This window comes from Pinus tabuliformis, chromosome J, assembly GCF_031772625.1.
Source record: "Pinus tabuliformis cultivar Carrire ecotype Pingquan chromosome J, CPIR1, whole genome shotgun sequence".
NCBI lineage: Eukaryota > Viridiplantae > Streptophyta > Pinopsida > Pinales > Pinaceae > Pinus > Pinus tabuliformis.
This window is the reverse complement of record NC_142295.1, coordinates 577,766,973-577,774,636: the sequence shown is the minus strand read 5'-3', so window position 1 is coordinate 577,774,636 and position 7,664 is coordinate 577,766,973.

The window sequence follows — 7,664 nt, the reverse complement described above, 5'->3', positions numbered from 1 at the left end:
TCTCCGTAAGCACTGCTAGAGAAGTCATATATTTAAGAACTGAAATATACAAGATGAATATATAAAAGGAAGAAGGAATAACCTCATACTTTATGAGGGTGTCAAAAATACGAAACCAACTACAAGAGTTGGGAGAGATAATTTCTGATAAAGAAATGACCACAGTTGTGCTCAATGCACTACCGGAGGAATGGGCCAACATCGTATTAAGCATCTATGGAAAGAAGGAAGACACTCCATTCAGTGAACTTTGGTCATTGTGTAAAATTGAAGAAACTAGGTTGAAGGAAAAAAGTGATGTGGGATTAAATGAACAAGTTCAATCATTTTCTACCATGGCTAAAAGAAAAGGAAATTTTAGAAAATTTTGTCCGAAAAAAAAGAATAAGGATATGTCGAAGATCCAATGCTATAGATGTCAGGAATATGGCCATTACAGGATATATTGTCCGAAATTCAAGAAGGACAATGAGAGGAAAGATAGAAATGAAGATCATATCACTGAAGGAGTGGAAGAACCTGATGAGAAAAAGTCTAAAGGGATAGATATTCACTATTATGGTTTCTCCAATGCATAACAAGGAGAAGAAGGAGGTGAAGGGACCTCCACCATGGAAATAAATATGAGAAACATTATGACTATATGCATCTTAGTAGAACATGGCATCCTATTAGAAGCATACCATTGAAGCAAGAGATCATGACTTCTTTAGAGAAGCTTGAAATAATAGTTGAATCATAGGTCTACATGGATGTAACAATCATCATATAAAGGAAGTAGCTCTTGGTAACCTAATTAAAAGAATATATATTACATATGGTTGAAAGAAAGTCATCTAGCATGATAGAAGGAATTAATCATACATCATCATCATGAAAAAGGAGCTTCTCCATATGAGGATAATCCAGATTCTCTGTTGGAATCTTCATTAGAAGGTTCACCTCTACTTGGACGAAGCAAGTGTCTCACTTATCATTCCACCTTGTGTGGGATACATTGTTTATAAGGATGATTGTATGGTGGTATGAAATTGCAGCAGGTCAAGATAATTGAAGTACTTTCAATCAAGGAAAGGTAGTTGAAAAGAAAGTCTAGATGACCAAAAGAAGAAAAGAGGTATGTATGAATGTATTTGATAAATGAAGTCATGTCATCATATAGTTGTAGAAATCATGATTAAATATGAGCATGATGGAAAAATAAGAATATCTTCTTGATACATAAACATATATGCCTTGAACTAGTTCACATATTGACAAGACAAAGTCAACATAATGTGTCCTCATATGGAATATGATGTGCTTGAAAAAATGAAGGAGTTATTTTCCTAGGGTACAACATGTGAGGAAAAGAAGAAGGATTCTTGGAAAATCTACAAGTATGGTCACAAGGAATCGACATCTAATGACTAGAAGGATCTGGTATGGCATCTCCATGAGGAAGGTATGAATATCTTGATAAAATATTAAAAGGAAGAAGACCATTCACATTGGAGGAAATCTTGGAGATATGTGCTTATGAATATGAAGGATGTTGATGTTTCAAGAAAGCAAGATGTCATGATGAAAGGCCATCACAAAAGGTAACTTTTATTTGATGTTATTTTTTAACAACATCTGGATGGGTTGATCCAGGGATACCGAAAAGAGGGTTGTAGATGTCACCTACAACTAGCACTCATGTGGTTGGATGGAAGATCCTAAAATAAAACATGACTTGGAGGAGGTATTTATATAAAGAAAATATAGATGTGGACTAGAATGTCACTTTCCAAAGAAGAGAAGGATGACATGACTGATTTGGTTCATGAAATTGATGGATGGTCAATGCCCTGTGAAATATGAAGGCTTCATAACAAAGAATATGTAGTACATGAAATCGAAAAGAGGAGCTCAACAAGAAGCTAAAGGTACCATGATCTCCACCAAAGAGCATAAACCTATTGTTGGAAACAAGTCCCTAGTTAAGAGGGAGCTTGGACAAGTCCTTTGTTAAAAGGAAGCTTGGGTACATTCCTTTTTATAGGAATGGGTTGGTCCTCCCTGGCTAAGAGGGAGTGACACATATGATTCTCTACTTCATGTTTCATGCACTAAACTAGGACTAACAACCATAAGTCTGAGTGAAGGCCATGAAGAGAGCTAGACACATCATTTTTTTCTTCATATTATGAAGAAAGAATGCAGGATTGAGTAAGCATCTAGCATATGATACTCTTTGAGGATGAGGTAGGGCATCCAATATAAGATTAGTCGAAGAGGACTGATATTATTTTAGGATTGGGAATCCAAGATAAGAATATTCTTAGAAGGACATAACTTATGAACACCTGAGTGGGGTGTGTGCCTTGAGAGACAATGATGATGGTGTCTATTAGTCATTGATCTTGCCAGCATTGTACTCTGATCTTGTGGAGAGATAGAGTTGTTAGTCAAGGCCTTTCTATGTGACAATGTTGGTTGGTATGATGCAAATAGATGGTTTACTAATCTAACTCTTTTTAGGAGAATTATTCAAATTGAGAATGTCCAAGTACCTTGGATAGATTATGAATACCTCCCTAGTTAAGAGGGAGTGTTGAAATATGTAACTAGGTTTTGTCTTCAAAATGACATAAGTAATCATGATTTTATGTATTTAATGTAATAAGAAAAATCAATTTACTATTGTTATTCTTGAGGCATGGGTTTCAAGCTCAAGGGAATTTTATTTTTAGTTCAAGCACCGATTGAGTGCTTCTAGGGCTTTTAATTGAGTCGACAAATCAATTGAGTCATTTTCATGTATGAAAGGCCCTTTTAGGCATGTTACATATTGTAAAGAAAAAAATATTTGAGTCAAAAATAGAGTCAAAGACCCTTGAATACTTTGTAAAACAAGAGCAACAAGTTTTCCTACATGAAGGGAAAATTTGTCCTAAAGATAACAATTTGTACCCTTCAAAAGCCTATATATAAGAAGGAACTCGACCTTATTTGGACACACACTCAAGAAAGTTTGATCTTCTCAAGATTGAAGCTATAAAAATGATGAAAAAGAAGAAGAAGAGAAACATTGAATTTTTGGGCCTCTCTCTCTCTCTCTTGTGTTAAGTTTTCTAGAGTTGCTAGGAAAGTCGAAGTGTTGAATAGTTGTTGAGGTCAAAGTTGCAAAAGAATCTGCTAGGACGAAGTTCCAGAAGAAAATATTGGGTCGAAGTTGTAGAAGAATTTGTTGGGTCAAAGTTCCAGAACAAATTCTTGAGTCAAAATTCCAGAAGAATCTATTAGGTCAAAGTTCCAGAAGAAACGGTTGGGTCGAAGTTCTAGAAGAAACTGTTGGGTTGAAGTTCCAGAAGAAAATGCTAGGTTGGAGTTCCAAAAGAAACTATTGGGTCGAAGTTTCAGACGATATTGTTGGGTTGAGGTTGTAGAAGATATTGTTGGGTCGAAGTTGCAGAAGTGTTGGGATAGGGTCCCTTGGGGTAAATTGTGTAATTAGTTTTGTTAATTATGTAAAGTCTCCACATTTTTAGGGAGTGAAGCGTGAAGGTCATAGAAGTCAAAGGGGCTTTAGTCCCTTAGTTTGCTAGAAGATATGATGTTTTATGACCAACCCATGGTTTGCGAACCATGGTATTGTAAAAGAAGAAGATATATAAAGAAGTCATATCGATTCATAGGAGGTCAGTAAGAAATAGAAGATCATTTTATGGGAAAGTAGTCTGAGGAATGAAAGTCGGTTTCCTGTACTTAGGCGAAGGGGAAGGCTCCTGCAGCTGAGTGCTCGGAGACCTTGGTAAGTCTGCAAGTTGAGTGTGTGGGACCCTGCAGTTGTGTGAACAAGGAAGAAGATTATGTAACAAAAAGATTATAGCAATAAAGACTATTTTTGGAGCTACAATTGTGAATTTGTGCCTTTATATTTACTTATGCAATGTATAAGTATTCACTCTGTTTTCTGCATTTATCTAAAGAAATACTTAATTGATGCTCGAAAGTGGTAGATCTACATGTTTACTTGTTATTGTGAATGTTTGAAGTGTTCCGCGAAGGGTTGGATTCTGTTTCTGTAAGTTACTGTGATTTCTATATTTTAAGGGTTAGGGTTCAAAAAGGTCAAGATAAATCCTTAGAAGTAATAGAAACCCATCACACAGACCTCTGGATGCAGAAACCTAGTTCTTCCATCCCCAAATATTGCTTCAGGTGAGACTACAACCTGCTCTTTGTGGGTTGTGGCCTAAAGGGCCATTACTTTAGGGTTTTGTTGATTGTCGCAACTAACTTTGAACTTAGGTCAGACCCATCAAGCCAAAAAATGGTTCCATTTTTGGGACCAAGATCTGTCTAAGGAATATGTGATGTCGAATAAATGGGTCCCAACTAAGAAGGAAATCGAGAAGTGGATATATCGGAAGTTGCACAAATTCGCAGCTCACGAAAACAGGAATCTGCGTTTGTCAAAGGAAGAGTGGATGAACTGATATTTGTATACAGATGAGCACGAAATGTTCTTTTGTTCTTTTTCGTGTGAATTACACCAGTGGATGTTGAAATTGGTAGATAGTCAAGGCACGTGGAAGTTGGACAACCATCCAGAATTCGTAAGGCGTCTAGAAGCTTCAGAAAACAAGATCGTGAGGGTTGTCGATTACTAGATTGATAGCATTTTGGGCAGATTCATTACTAAGTTCACAATCAATACATCTGTAAGTTATGGTGAAGTTGAATGAAGATTCTTAAAGGAACCTAAAGGTAAGTATCTGAAATCCCTGAAGACTTGGATTAAAAAGCTATTATACAAGAAAAGGGTTATGCCATTAAATTAATGTTTAGAAGAGATCTAACGGGAGCTACGCGAAGTGGAAAAACATTTAGAAGAGACCTAGATTTAGGTGTTGAATATAGTCCTCTATTGGAATCGTTTGACAATGATGAAGAAAGTAGTGTTCTAAGGACACCTCTCGGTGCTATACAGACGGTAAAGCAAGGTATCACGAGGATGCCAAATCCATACAATCTGCCTCCACCTTCACCTCTGCCTCACACACTTACACCTACTCCTCCACCTCCACCTCCATTATTCAACATGGCCAACACAATGAAGATGCCCATATTCAAGGGCCTAGGGATAGAAGACCCTGAATAGTTTTGGTTTGTAGCAGATGTTGTGTGGAAGTCACAGCAGGTTATAGACGATGATTTGAAGAAAGTGCAGCTGGTTACTGCACTGCAAGATAGATCACTAAGCTGGTACATTAAGTATAGTTCGACACATGCAAATGTAACATTGGACAAGAAAAAGAAGGTGCTCAATAGTGAATTCAAGAAGCCTAAGTCACAAGCTCAGTCAGTGACAGAGGTCAAAGAGATCCAGCAAAAGGTAAACGAGTCTGCATGGGACTTCGATCAGAGGTTGAAGTATCTGCTCAAGCAGGCTAATATGCAGATCACGGATGACCAACATAGGGATTGGTACATTGCTTTGCTGATACCCCATCTCAGATTGTCGTTGTCACAACAGAATTTTTTCACATAGGTTGAAGTGTTAGAGATTGCTATGAAATTGGAAGCTTCTCCCATTTAGGATATGAATTTGGGAGTGCAACAGATTCAATCGCAGTTGGCTAGCCTACATATGGAGTTACAGACCCTTAAGAAGGGAAAGAAAGTCCAGACTGAGGTTCCCAAAGAATTTTGGTGCTTAAAATGCAAGGGCCATGGTCATGATAAAAACCATTGCCTAGTTTATCAAAATTGTCTTATTGCAGGAGGCCTTGTCCCCCTGAAGCCAGAAAATACCGTTAGGCCGAGCACGGGAGTAGCACCGTGGTGCGCTATTTGTCAGGTTACAGGGAAGCATGCGACAGATAATTGTAATTTACTACAGATGTTTGCACAGACCCCCCAGCAGTTGTTTTGCAATTTCTGCAAATCTGTAGGTCATGATGAGTGCCACTATCGAAGTTATGAATTAATGATGGATATAACCCCTACATATAGAACGCAGGAAGAGACTCATCCTCAATATCAGGGCGCAACTGCATTGTGCAGAGGATTCCAAGGCTGAGGAAGAGGGCAAGGAGGAGGAGCTGGAAGGGGTTGTGGTCATATCATCTATTACAATTGTGGGGAAGCAGGTCACTTTTCATGGGATTGTCAGAATCCAACACACCCTTCCTGACAATATTTTCGACAGTTTGACCATGTTATAGAAGATTGCCTAGTTCTTATCGCGAAGATGCAAGAAAAGAAGACTCAAACCTAGCAGCCTACGCAGAACATCCAGATGATGAGGTCGGAGCCTCGCGAAGATGGGCCCAGTGTCAATATTGTTACGCAAAGCAGTATAGCTACTAGAGAAGATAAGGGGAAACAGCCAGAAGTCGATGTATCGATACGCAAGGCTGTTGATAAGAAGATAACATTCGATGTCAATAAGGTGAAGGAAACATTTATGGAAGAAAATAGGAGCTTCGCGGATGAAGGAGCTTCTACATCAAGGACTCAAAATATGGGAAAGTCTGAAGAAACCAGTACTGCGCAGGAGATAGACCCGTCATTATTCACATGATTTTTAAAAACATTTATGTAACTCCTAAGGGATAAGAAAGAAGTAGAAGGACTGCAAGAATTGATAATAATTTTACTGGTAATAATAAGCCTTTACCCAATCAACCCACAGTACATAAGGTGGGAAAAATTAAGAAGAGGATTGGCCGAAAATGAGATTAACTGCCTAGATTGGAGAATATGAAATGGACCAGGTAATTCTTGATTTAGGATCTGATGCAAATGTTCTACCAAAACAAACTTGGGAAAGAATAGGAAGAACAGCACTACAATGGTCGTCGAACCAACTGAGAATGGAAAATCATCAGAATATTATCCCTATGGGGTGCCTTCATGGAGTAACTGTAGATATTGAAGGGGTGCACGCCATAACTTACTTTGAAGTAATCGAATCATGGACGACAGTAACCCATATCCAGCACTGCTTGGAATTGATTGGGAATTTGATATGAACATTGTCAGCAATCTGAAGAAGTGCAGTATGACATTTGAGAAGAAATAACTGAGGGTTATTGTGCCATTGGACCCAACCGAAGGTGCGCAGTATACTAAACCAATCCATGATTATGAGGAGGATGATATATTGAGAAGATCTATAAGTTGACTGCATGGGATGAAGATTGGATTAACCCCACGGCGAATAGACGAATCACATGGGAGAAGGACATCTCTTGTAATTCAGATTCAGATGAGGAGCTTCAACACTGGCAAAACCAATTGCAATAAGTGTCCTCAATGCACTGCAACAAGCTTACCAAATCGTTACAATGTCTATCCACTGAGGTATGCAATTTACTGTATTATGATGGTTTAGAGAATGTCAATTTATTTTTGGATAAAATTGAAAGGGATGTACTGGAGGAACATCGGCTCCAAGAACTAGACATTGCGATGTGATCTACGCCTGCCTATTTGTGGGGCACGCGTAAGAACAGTGTGGCAGACTGGAAAGAGTATTAGAGAATAATGAAGTTGAGGTTTGGGTACGCTAATACCCTTACGGAGAAATACACAAGGAAGGATGATCCACGGAAGCACTTAGCTTGTTTGAAAAAAGCATGGGGAAAAGAACCGCAACCAAAGTGGGTTCATATGTTCCGCCACACTTT